This window comes from Neoarius graeffei, chromosome 2 (assembly GCF_027579695.1).
Source record: "Neoarius graeffei isolate fNeoGra1 chromosome 2, fNeoGra1.pri, whole genome shotgun sequence".
NCBI lineage: Eukaryota > Metazoa > Chordata > Actinopteri > Siluriformes > Ariidae > Neoarius > Neoarius graeffei.
Genome location: NC_083570.1, coordinates 30,417,714 through 30,431,874, shown reverse-complemented (window position 1 = coordinate 30,431,874; position 14,161 = coordinate 30,417,714).

The window sequence follows — 14,161 nt, the reverse complement described above, 5'->3', positions numbered from 1 at the left end:
GTTTTAAAATTAATTTCGGATTTTGGGCCCTAGATCGGTCATGAGTTACAAAAGACACGTAGTGGTTTATGTTCAAATCTGTTTGGCCATTAATGCATTTGAATACAAAGACTAAGTCTGTAATCTCCCTATCATAAGTCAGAGGAAGCAAATGCAGGCTTCTGAGTCTGTCTGTGTAAGTAGCATCCCCAATACGCTGTTGTATCCAGCGCGTTGCATGTCGTTGGACTCTCTCTAACAGGCTTCTAAGGTTGACACTAGCAGGGAACCATACTTCAGACGAGTAACAGAGCTGTGACTTGATGAGCGGCAAATATAAAGTCCTCCTCACTTGAATTTCCATCAGCAAGGAACAGGATCTTTTTAGAAAGCCAAGCATCCGGTTAGCCTTGTTGACTATTGAGCAGACGTGCGAATCCCATTTTAAATTACTTGAAATAACCACGCCTGGGTCTTTTTCTTCATCAACTCATTGAAGGCACGTGCTGCCCAAGTGGTAGCCGTGAATGATTGGAGGGTTTTTTTTTCCACGTGACGGTCAATATTTTACACTTGTTGGCATTATACTGCATGTTCGATTCACAACTCCACCCCTCGGCATTGGCTAGATCGTGCTGTAATTGCTCTCTGTCTTTGGATGTCAGGATAGTGCGAAAAAGTTTTGTGTCATCTGCATATAGAGCGGCTCCAGTTTCTTTATCCACGACCTCGGGAAGATTGTTGATTAAAAATAGTGAAAAGCACAGGACCGACCAGGCTGCCCTGAGGCACACCGGAGGTCATGGGCAGAGGCTTAGAGACCGCGCCGTCAATTACCACTCTTTGCATTCTTCCCCCAAGATAATCTTGAAACCACTCTAGCAGACACCCATCGATACCGTACCATTTCAGCTTTTCGACCAGGATAATATGGTCAACACAGTCAAAAGCTTTTGTGAAGTCCAGATATAAAATGTCCGATTGTTTTTGTCTAGAGCTTCACCAATTTTGTGAAGTACGGACAGAAGTTGTGTGATGCACGAGCGACTGCGCACAAAGCCATGCTGGAGTGATGTTATTAGTCACGAGATGTGATCATAAAGTCTGTTGCAAACACAGCACTCCAAAACTTTACTTACAACTGGAAGCAAAGAGAGAGGTCTATAATTTGCAGCAGGCTCCTTTGAGTCCTTCTTGTGAACAGGAGTGACGTCGGCACATTTCCAGTTTGAAGGAAAGCGCCCAGTTTTTAAGGAGCGATTAAATAAATCACAAAGACTTGGAGCTATTTGTGAGCTACACTACTTTAGAATGTGAGCAGGAATTCCATTAGGACTGGTGACTTTTGTTACATCTAGATTTGATAGACAGTCACGCACTTCGTCAACGGTTAGTGTTATTTCAGCTATTTTTTTCATCTGATCTCAAGGGACATGTATAACCGCAAAACACTTTGTCTGAGCTGGGAGAAGTGAAAATGGAACAGAAATAGTTGTTAAACATTTCCACTTTATCTGCGGGTTTACTAGCACTTTGACCGTTGTGAGTAATCACAGCGTCTGTATTTGAACGATGGTGCAGAATTGCTTTGTGATAGCTCCAAAACAGTTTTGGGTTGTCCCGAAAAGATCCTTCAATCCTAGCCAATTAGTCATGATGTTTACATTTAACTACGGTCTTAAGATAATTGCAAATATTTCGAAGTTTTTGTTTACGTTTGGACGTTTTATTTTTCCTAAAGTTTTTTAAATCAAATCAAATCAAATCAAGTTTATTTGTATAGCGCTTTTAACAATAAACATTGTCGCAAAGCAGCTTTACAGAATTTGAACGACTTAAAACATGAGCTAATTTTATCCCTAATCTATCCCCAATGAGCAAGCCTGTGGCGATGGTGGCAAGGAAAAACTCCCTCAGACGACATGAGGAAGAAACCTCGAGAGGAACCAGACTCAAAAGGGAACCCATCCTCATTTGGGCAACAACAGACAGCCTGACTATAATATTAACAGTTTTAACAGGTATAACCCTCAACTGTCCTCATGGGGCCGTCCTTCACAGGAGTGGGGCGATAAAACTCCGACCAGACACAGGGCACCAGGATGGATCAAGCAGGTCCGAGGGGCAGAAGAGGCCAGCATCTCAATCCCAGGATCAATATGTAACTCAGAGGGACAGATTGGGGGGGGAAGAGAGAGAGAAAGAAAACACGTTGTTAGGTATGCCCTAAAAATGACAAGTATTAAATCTGTGTGGTAGGCTCGCAGATATTAGCGCTTGATATTTCTTCCGCATAAGATACCTGACCTCACCGTCAATCCAAGGCGGAGTGTTTGTATCGCGTATGATTTTAACTGGCACACACTCTTCTACCGCAGTTAGAAACAAATCTTTCCACTGAGTCCAGGAATTATCGACATCGTCCGATAGAGAGAATTCAAGTGAGACCAGTTCCAGGCGTCTTTTGAGATCATCAAAATTGGCTTTCCTGTAGTCGTACGTCTTACGGCGCACAGTTTTGGATCGTGTAAATTTTAGTCTTATGAAGAACTCTATCAGATAGTGATCCGAGGGAAATCCGCTTTCAGCTGGAGTGTATTGGGGCTTTTCCACTACCAACGCGGCTGAGTTGGGCTGAGCCATGCAGTGCTGAGTTGGGCTGAGTCGAGCTGAGTGGGGCTGTTGGGGTTGCATTTCGACTACAACCACGCTGAACCGTGCTGGCTGGAAGTGGGTGGACACATTGGGTGGAGTTAGCGAAAGTGGGTGGATGTCACGTGATGTCGTTAGGCAGCGCAAACAGTGACATCAGTGACCTTTTAAGCGGTAGTCTCACGACCCGGATAGTAAACAATAAACATGGAGGACATGGAGTCGTTAGTGTTGCTGGTCTTGGTGCTGTGGCTTGTTGTCACCGACAACGCCAACAGATACTGGCAAGAGCGTATAGATGAGGCGAGGCACATAAGGCTTCAGAAAGAGAGGTAATTCTTCTTCTTCCGGGTTTACAGTGTTTACAGATCCCAGCATGCTTGCGGGGCGTATGTGGGCATATGAGGACACTCCTCCTCACCAATCAGTGCACAGGGGAGTGTCTCCTCATGCCCCTAGCCCCACTCAGCTCGGTTTGGCTCACTGCAGCCCCACTCCAAAACCGTGCGAGTTTTGGATGCTGAGTAAGGCTGAAGTGAGCTCAGTCATGCTGCTCTGAGGTAGTCGAAACGCGAGCCGTGTTGGGCTGAAGTGAGCTGAAAAAGGGTAGTGGAAAAGGCCCATATGTTGTTACATCTTCAATAACCTCTGGAAAGTTACACAGCAGGGCAGCACGGTGGTGTAGTGGTTAGCACTGTCGCCTCACAGCAAGAAGGTCCTGGGTTCGATCCCTGTGGCCGGTAAGGGCCTTTCTGTGTGGAGTTTGCATGTTCTCCCCATGTCCGCGTGGGTTTCCTTCGGGTGTTCCGGTTTCCCCCACAGTCCAAAGACATGCAGGTTAGGTTAACTGGTGACTCTAAATTGACCGTAGGTGTGAGTGTGAATGGTTGTCTGTCTATGTGTCAGCCCTGTGATGACCTGGCAACTTGTCCAGGGTGTACCCCGCCTTTCGCCCGTAGTCAGCTGGGATAGGCTCCAGCTTGTCTGCGACCCTGTAGAACAGGATAAAGCAGCTACAGATGATGAGATGAGAAGTTACACAGCAACAGATCTAATTTGTTTCCCGCTATGTGAGTTGGTCCCTGATTTGGTTCCACAATGAATTTTGAACAAAACAATTCAGATGCAGTTGAAGTTCAGACTTTCAGCTTTAATTCAGTGGGTTGAACAAAATGATTGCATAAAAATGTGAGGAACTAAAGCATTTTTTAAACACAATCCCTTCATTTCAGGGGCTCAAAAGTAATTGGACAAATTAAATAATTGTAAATAAAATGTTCATTTCTAATACTTGGTTGAAAACCCTTTGTTGGCAATGACTGCCTGAAGTCTTGAACTCATGGACATCACCAGACGCTGTGTTTCCTCCTTTTTAATGCTCTGCCAGGCCTTTACTGCAGCGGTTTTCAGTTGCTGTTTGTTTGTGGGCCTTTCTGTCTGAAGTTTAGTCTTTAACAAGTGAAATGCATGCTCAATTGGGTTGAGATCAGGTGACTGACTTGGCCATTCAAGAATATTCCACTTCTTTGCTTTTATAAACTCCTGGGTTGCTTTGGCTTTATGTTTTGGGTCACTGCCCATCTGTATTATGAAACGCCGACCAATCAGTTTGGCTGCATTTGGCTGGATTTGAGCACACAGTATGTCTCTGAATACCTCAGAATTCATCCGGCTGCTTCTGTCCTGTGTCACATCAGTAAACACTAGTGACCCAGTGCCACTGGCAGCCATGCATGCCCAAGCCATCACACTGCCTCCGCCGTGTTTTACAGATGATGTGGTATGCTTTGGATCATGAGCTGTACCATGCCTTCGCCATACTTTTTTCTTTCCATCATTCTGGTAGAGGTTGATCTTGGTTTCATCTGTCCAAAGAATGTCCTTCCAGAACTGTGCTGGCTTTTTTAGATGTTTTTTAGCAAAGTCCAGTCTAGTCTTTTTATTCTTGAGGCTTATGAGTGGCTTGCACCGTGCAGTGAACCCTCTGTATTTACTTTCATGCAGTCTTCTCTTTATGGTAGATTTGGATATTGATATGCCTACCTCCTGGAGAGTGTTGTTCACTTGGTTGGCTGTTGTGAAGGGGTTTCTCTTCACCATGGAAATTATTCTGCGATCATCCACCACTGTTGTCTTCTGTGGGTGTCCAGGTCTTTTTGCATTGATGAGTTCACCAGTGCTTTCTTTCTCAGGATGTACCAAACTGTAGATTTTGCCACTCCTAATATTGTAGCAATTTCTCGGATGGGTTTTTTCTGTTTTCGCAGCTTAAGGATGGCTTGTTTCACCTGCATGGAGAGCTCCTTTGGCCGCATGTTTTCTTCACAGCAAAATCTTCCAAATGCAAGCACCACACCTCAGATCAACTCCAGGTCTTTTATCTGCTTAATTGAGAATGGCATAACGAAGGAATTGCCCACACCTGCCCATGAAATAGCCTTTGAGTCAATTGTCCAATTACTTTTGGTCCCTTTAAAAACAGGGTGGCACATGTTAAGGAACTGAAACTCCTAAATCCTTCATCCAATTTTAATGTGGATACCCTCAAATGAAAGCTGAAAGTCTGGACTTTGTCCATGTCCATTATATAACTACAACCCCGATTCCAAAAAAGTTGGGACAAAGTACAAATTGTAAATAAAAATGGAATGCAATGATGTGGAAGCTTCAAAATTCCATATTTTATTCAGAATAGAACATAGATGACATATCAAATGTTTAAACTGAGAAAATGCATCATTTAAAGAGAAAAATTAGGTGATTTTAAATTTCATGACAACAACACATCTCAAAAAAGTTGGGACAAGGCCATGTTTCCCACTGTGAGACATCCCCTTTTCTCTTTACAACAGTCTGTAAACGTCTGGGGACTGAGGAGACAAGTTGCTGAAGTTTAGGGATAAGAATGTTAACCCATTCTTGTCTAATGTAGGATTCTAGTTGCTCAACTGTCTTAGGTCTTTTTTGTCGTATCTTCCGTTTTATGATGCACCAAATGTTTTCTATGGGTGAAAGATCTGGACTGCAGGCTGGCCAGTTCAGTACCCGGACCCTTCTTCTACGCAGCCATGATGCTGTAATTGATGCAGTATGTGGTTTGGCATTGTCATGTTGGAAAATGCAAGGTCTTCCCTGAAAGAGACATCGTCTGGATGGGAGCATATGTTGCTCTAGAACCTGGATATACCTTTCAGCATTGATGGTGTCTTTCCAGATGTGTAAGCTGCCCATGCCACACGCACTAATGCAACCCCATACCATCAGAGATGCAGGCTTCTGAACTGAGCGCTCATAACAACTTGGGTCGTCCTTCTCCTCTTTAGTTCGAATGACACGGCGTCCCTGATTTCCATAAAGAACTTCAAATTTTGATTCGTCTGACCACAGAACAGTTTTCCACTTTGCCACAGTCCATTTTAAATGAGCCTTGGCCCAGAGAAGACGTCTGCACTTCTGGATCATGTTTAGATACAGCTTCTTCTTTGAACTATAGAGTTTTAGCTGGCAATGGCGGATGGCACGGTGAATTGTGTTCACAGATAATGTTCTCTGGAAATATTCCTGAGCCCATTTTGTGATTTCCAATACAGAAGCATGCCTGTATGTGATGCAGTGCCGTTTAAGGGCCCGAAGATCACGGGCACCCAGTATGGTTTTCCGGCCTTGACCCTTACGCACAGAGATTCTTCCTGATTCTCTGAATCTTTTGATGATATTATGCACTGTAGATGATATGTTCAAACTCTTTGCAATTTTACACTGTCGAACTCCTTTCTGATATTGCTCCACTATTTGTCGGCGCAGAATTAGGGGGATTGGTGATCCTCTTCCCATCTTTACTTCTGAGAGCCGCTGCCACTCCAAGATGCTCTTTTTATACCCTGTCATGTTAATGACCTATTGCCAATTGACCTAATGAGTTGCAATTTGGTCCTCCAGTTGTTCCTTTTTTGTACCTTTAACTTTTCCAGCCTCTTATTGCCCCTGTCCCAACTTTTTTGAGATGTGTTGCTGTCATGAAATTTCAAATGAGCCAATATTTGGCATGAAATTTCAAAATGTCTCACTTTCGACATTTGATATGTTGTCTATGTTCTATTGTGAATACAATCTCAGTTTTTGAGATTTGTAAATTATTGCATTCCATTTTTATTTACAATTTGTACTTTGTCCCAACTTTTTTGGAATCGGGGTTGTATAACTTGAATATGTTTCAGTAAACACATTAAAAAAAACCAATTTGTGTCAGTGTCCAAATATATGGACCTAACTGTAAGTACGCCCCGCCAGTTTTGTTTACTCTATCCTTGCGAAAGATGGTGTATCCTGTAAAAATCTCCGAAGATAAGACTGACTCAACCAGCCATGTTTCACTAATGTAAACCACGTCGTACGAATTTCGGTAGACCAACTCTTGCAGAATGGCTAGTTTGCATATTTTACGTGAAGGGTTCTCTTCAAGTGGAATGAGAGCCTTGACACTTCTGGCATTTAAATGTAGCGTGTTTAAACACGCTCAGATGGAGCATTATAAGGGCCAGGATTGGGGCTCATGTCTCCTCCGAGCAAAAGCACGCCACTAGCGAATAACTTGAGAGCACAAGATCTTTAATTGAGTGACAGTGAATCCAAAATGGCCGATTGACAGCAGGGAGCCAAAGCGAAGTAGGCTTCTGATCCTTATGGCAAATAGGCAGCATGTGACGGGCTGCCAAATAAAACAGGACGTAGATGGTGTCTTTGCAGAAGATTTCGCAAGGGTGTTTTACATCTGGCTAAAACTGTTAACGCACACAATGCGAGACAAAGCGGAGCTAGGAAACTGGTTTTCGGCATTTTTTTTGTGTTCAGTGTAGAAACAGGAAGTTCTTCCCCTCCTCTTATAAATTTTGTTGCGGTGCTTTTTACACATCCATGGTTTCCTCTGCTTGGCTCCCAGAGTGCTGATGTCGGAGCAGCCGTCATAAACACAGCGCTTTGGCGCGCTCTCGTTGCATAGCTCGGCCGGGCTCGGGGCACTCTCCCTTGGCTCAGCTGTGTCCAGCGAGTCGCTTTCGTTTAGCCGTTCTGGCATTTTTTTTGTTGTTTTGCCAGTTTCTTTGTTGACATGTTCAATCTGTAAACCGCCGTGTCGAGTTATTTAAAAATACCGATTAAACCACAGAATTCGCGTCGCTTCAGTGAAAAACCGGCGGTTTGTCACTCCTTTGTTTTGATTTCTCCTGTTACTGTTTGAGTTTTATGGCAGTAAAACTCAAACACTAAATTCTAAAAAGAAGAAGAAACCTTTATTCGTCACATGCACACTTCAAGTACAGTGAAATTCATCCTCTGCGTTTAACCCATCTAAAGCAGTGAACACGCGCGCGCACACTCAGAGCAGTGGGCAGCCACACCAGAGCGCCCGGGGAGCAGTCAGGGGTCAGGTACCTTGCTCAAGGGCACCTCAGCCCAAGGCTGCCCCACATCAACCTAACTGCATGTCTTTGGATTGTGGGGGAGACCAGAGCACCCGGAGGAAACCCATGCAGACACGGGGAGAACATGCAAACTCCACACATGCCCCTTTTCCACCAAAGCAGTTCCAGGGCTGGTTCGGGGCCAGTGCTAAGTTTGGAACTGGGTTTTCTGTTTCCACTGACAAAGAACTGGCTCTGGGGCCAGAAAAACCGGTTCCAGGCTAGCACCAACTCTCTGCTGGGCCAGAGGAAAGAACCGCTTACATCAGCGGGGGGGCAGAGTTGTTAAAACCAACAACAATAACAAGACCGCGAAATATCGCCATTTTTAAGCGACAAGAAGCAGCAGCTGTACAAACGCGAAGTCATCCATTATTATTATTGTTGTTGCCGCTGCTGCTTCTTCCGTGTTGTTTTTGCTTTGATATTCGCACCAAGGTTTATGTAAACGTAGCGCCGTAACTTCCGTATACAGCGATGTAACTGACATATACAGCGACGTAATGATGTATACAGCGACGTAACTGACGTATACAGCGACGTAATGACATGGCTCCGCTTAGCACCGCGAGTGATGGAAAAGCAAACTGGTTCTCAGCTGGCTTGCAAGTTGAACGAGTTGTGAACCAGCACCAGCACTGGCTCTGAACCAGCCCTGGAACTGATTTGGTGGAAAAGGGGTATCAGAAAGGCCCTTGCTGGCCGCTGGGTTCGAACCCGGAACCTTCCTGCTGTGAGGCGACCGTGCTAACCACCTGACATAACACGGGGCTGTTCTGTCCCAGGAGGTGGAGGGGGAGGACCATCCAGTGCTGTACATCAGCCGGAAGCTGTCGGTGCGTGAGGGCAGGTACAGCACAATCGAAAAGGAGTGCCTCGCCATCAAGTGGGCAGTCCTCACCCTCCGCTACTACCTGCTGGGGCGCCCTTTCACCCTCTGTTCGGACCACGCACCCCTGCAGTAGCTCCACCACATGAAGGATGCTAATGCGCAGATCACCCGTTGGTATCTGGCACTCCAGCCGTTTAAGTTCGAGGTGGTCCACAGGCCGGGGGTGCAGATGGTCGTGGCGGACTTCCTCTCCCATCAAGAGGGGAAGAGGAGTCGGCTACAGGCCGGACGGCTCCCCCACCTGAGTCGGGCGGTGGGGGTATGTGGCAGCGGGGGCATGGCCAAGCATCTGTCTGTGAATGGAGGGTGGAGTCAGGGAAGGTAAGTGGTGGAATCATTGCACCTGATGGGAATTAACCTGTGTTTGTGTGTCTTCCCCAGTGACTGCGCCCTTTAAAAGGAGAGAGAGAGCAGAGAAAGGGAGTTCTCTCCCCAACCAGAAGACTTGTGTGCGCGTGTGTGGCTGGGAGATTGGGAAAAGCTGAAAAGCTTAAAATAAAGAGTTTTGAGAACTCCGTTCTGGCCTGCCGTGCTTCTGTGCTCCACCCAGCTGGTCAGATACTACACTTTTGTTCTTTGATCTTGGGATAAATCCATGGCATAAAAGATTGAACAACTGTCAGATAAAACCTTTATTCCAATATCATGAGAGATCGCCTCCAAATTACAAATTCTATTTTATGTTACTGTACCTGTCCCTTTAAATCTGTACTGCTCAGCTCAATGAATCTTATACATCTGACAGAATAGCATAGTTTCTCTTGAGAATAGCATAGAAGAGAGAAAACTATCAAGCTAGAAGCCCTGTCTAACAGCAGAAATGGTAAAGTGCATTGTTATTCATTGCAGCAGCCGAGTTATAAGTGATTCACAGTACACCTGACAGCAGCATCTCCACCACTTCAATTTCAGAGCACAGAAAAGAGCAATGCAGACAGGTCTCCACTTAGAGTAACAGTCAAAAAGAGGATATGAATAAGCATGAAAAAAGGAAGCAAATAGTGTGAATAAAGCAGCTGTGCTCAAAATCTTATGCGTGCGCACACATACCTATTTTGGTCCCACACAATTACAGCCAAGTTTCAATTCAGCAATTACATTTTAAGAGAAATCCTGAATGGAAATTGTTTTATTGTATAATACAGTTTTATGTCATCAAAATTAGCTTTAATTTATGTCAGTCTGCCATACTTAAAGTATCAGTCAAAAGTTTGGACTCACCTTCAAATTCAATGGATATTCTTTATTTTTATTAATTAAAAGAAACTTCATGTTTTAATGTAATGTTGGACTGTCATTTCTCTTTACTTAGTTGAGCTGTTCTTGGCACTATATTGATTACTACAGTTGTGGACCAGGGTATTTTTTACTGTATTTTTTTATTTACTGTTTATCACTATTTTTATTATTTGCTATTTGGTCTCAAACACTTTAAGAAGGCAAGAAATTCCACCAATAAACTTTTGACGAGGCACAGCTGTTAACTGAAAACCATTCCAGGTGACTACCTCATGAAGCTTGTTAAGATAATGCCAATAGTGCGCAAAACGTCATCAAGGTAAACAGTGGCTACTTTGAAGAATCTAAATTATGAAACATTTTTTTGTTTTTTTAAACACTTTTTTTTACCACATAATTCCAAATATGTTCCATATGTTATTTCATAGTTTTGATGTCTTCACAATTTTTCTAGAATGTAGAAAATAGTTAAAATACAGAAAAAAACTATCAATGAGTAGGTGTGTCCAAACTATTGACTGGTACTGTAGGTACTTAAGTCATTGTCTTAGTTGTGAATTTTTTTTTTTTGGTCAGTGGAATCATCCTGCAGATTTTCCATCCATTTCTGGAAGTGATCTGAGCAGACATGCAGTTACTTTCATTATCACACACTTATACACACTCCCTGAGTAAACAGACCTTAACATCACTGCTTTTAAATCATCTTACACATGACAAATTTTATGCCATATTTATTAGCCAGTGTAAATAAAAATAGATTATTTCTCTTGATGTATACGTAACACCAGCAGTTTCTTTATGATGGCAGTCATTAAAATAATAAGAATAAGGTAACAAAGCAGAGATTATTATTAAGAATAATTGAACAGAGAAGTGCAGATTTGAAAATACATGCTTCAGCCAGTATCTCACTGGGCTGACAGCTTGCGACAAACTGTGAATGTCATTCGCGAGAGAGTTTCAAAAGTGTCTTGAAACATTCGTGGGGCTTCTCAATTTCTTCACATGAGTCGCAAAGTGTCGCTCCTTTGTCACTGAAATTTTGAACATGTTCAAAAGATTTGTGCGAAAAAATTCCTCTCAAAATAGCCGCAAATGCGTCGCTGGTGTCGCAAAGCCATCACGAACCCTTTTCAAGTCAGTTTCCGTGAGACAGGAAGTGCGAGTGTATCTCACTGGGCTGCGACAGCCTGCCAGTTGGAGACAGAACAATTGGAGACACAACAATTGCGATAAAATATGCGAATTGGTGACAATTTTCACTTGGAATCACACTGAATTGATGTGAATATCAATTCAGTGTGATTCCAAGTGAAAATTGTCGCCAATTTGCATATTTTATTGCAATTGTTGTGTCTCCAACTTGTCGCAGGCTGTCGCAGCCCAGTGAGATACTACCCTTACTGTGATACATCATAGTGCTAAGTGATATACAGTTAGGTCCATATTTGGACACTGACACAAATTTTGTTTTTTTACCTGTTTACTGAAACGTATTCAGGTTATAGTTATATAATGGACAAAGTCCAGACTTTCAGCTTTCATTTGAGGGTATCCACATTAAAATTGGATGAATGGTCTAGGAGTTTCAGCTCCTTAACATGTGCCACCCTGTTTTTAAAGGGACCAAAAGTAATTGGACAATTGACTCAAAGGCTATTTCATGGGCAGGTGTGGGCAATTCCTTCGTTAGGCCATTCTCAATTAAGCAGATAAAAGGCCTGGAGTTGATTTGAGGTGTGGTGCTTGCATTTGGAAGATTTTGCTGTGAAGAAAACATGCGGTCAAACATGCACTCCATGCAGGTGAAACAAGCCATCCTTAAGCTGCGAAAACAGGAAAAAACCCATCCGAGAAATTGCTACAATATTAGGAGTGGCAAAATCTACAGTTTGGTACATCCTGAGAAAGAAAGAAAGCACTGGTGAACTCATCAATGCAAAAAGACCTGGATGCCCACAGAAGACAACAGTGGTGGATGATCGCAGAATAATTTCCATGGTGAAGAGAAACCCCTTCACAACAGCCAACCAAGTGAACAACACTCTCCAGGAGGTAGGCTTATCAATATCCAAATCTACCATAAAGAGAAGACTGTATGAAAGTAAATACAGAGGGTTCACTGCATGGTGCAAGCCACTCATAAGCCTCAAGAATAAAAAGGCTAGATTGGACTTTGCTAAAAAACATTTGAAAAAGCCAGCACAGTTCTGGAAGGACATTCTTTGGACAGATGAAACCAAGATCAACCTCTACCAGAATGATGGAAAGAAAAAAGTATGGCGAAGGCATGGTACAGCTCATGATCCAAAGCATACCACATCATCTGTAAAACACGGCAGAGGCAGTGTGATGGCTTGGGCATGCATGGCTGCCAGTGGCACTGGGTCACTAGTGTTTATTGATTGATGTGACACAGGACAGAAGCAGCTGGATGAATTCTGAGGTATTCAGAGACATACTGTGTGCTCAAATCCAGCCAAATGCAGCCAAACTGATTGGTCGGCGTTTCATAATACAGATGGGCAGTGACCCAAAACATAAAGCCAAAGCAACCCAGGAGTTTATAAAAGCAAAGAAGTGGAATATTCTTGAATGGCCAAGTCAGTCACCTGATCTCAACCCAATTGAGCATGCATTTCACTTGTTAAAGACTAAACTTCAGACAGAAAGGCCCACAAACAGACAGCAACTGAAAACCGCTGCAGTAAAGGCCTGGCACAGCATTAAAAAGGAGGAAACACAGCGTCTGGTGATGTCCATGAGTTCAAGACTTCAGGCAGTCATTGCCAACAAAGGGTTTTCAACCAAGTATTAGAAATGAACATTTTATTTACAATTATTTAATTTGTCCAATTACTTTTGAGCCCCCGAAATGAAGGGATTGTGTTTAAAAATGCTTTAGTTCCTCACATTTTTATGCAATCACTTTGTTCAACCCACTGAATTAAAGCTGAAAGTCTGAACTTCAACTGCATCTGAATTGTTTTGTTCAAAATTCATTATGGTAATGTACAGAACCAAAATTAGAAAAATGTCTCTGTCCAAATATTTATGGACCTAACTGTATAAGATATATCAACCCCTACTCTCAAGCACACAAATAAAGCATGTGGCTGTATGGCAGAGTTGTAAATACAGAGTCTAGTGATTTTATTAAAATGTATCATCTAAATCATCATCTCATAGATGCATGGGCACACTGGACCTAGTCTTCACAAACATTAAGCTGCTTTGCTACAATGTTTATTGTTAAAAGTGCTATACAAATAAACTTGACTTGGCATTTAAAGCAGCCCCCCATCTCAGCTCCTCGGACCATCTTTCTGTGATGCTGATTCTTGCAGGATGCTGTACCCATGCTCACCAGGAAAAAAACCCACCGGCAAGCAGGTGAGGGTCTGGCCCAAGGGTGCTATGTCAGCATTACAGGACTGTTTTGAGTGCATGGATTGGGATGTGTTTAGGGAGGAGGTGACTGAGAAATCAACACATCACTGTAGAGGAGTATGCTGTATCTGTGTCTGCATACATTTGGAAGAGCATGGAGGATGTCTGTCACTAAGTACATCAACACATGAGCCAGTCAGAAGCCATGGATGACTGGCAAGGTACATACAATGCTGAAGACGCAAAATGTTGCATTCAAAGCCAGGGATGTGGTGGTGCTCAGATCAGCAAGAGCCAACCTGAACCAGATGCAAAGTGTGTCTGATGGTACGGTTATAGCCAGAAAATGAAGAGCTTCTTCTATGACCCTACAGACACCAGGCGCATGTGCCAGGGCTGATCCACCACCCTGTGAGGATAACATAGACTTTCTAAATTAACTCAACAAACATTTTGCATGTTTTCAAGATTCAAAGATCCTTTATTGTCAATTCACTATATTTCCAGGACATATAGATAGTTTTCACATGATGTCACAGAGTCGGGG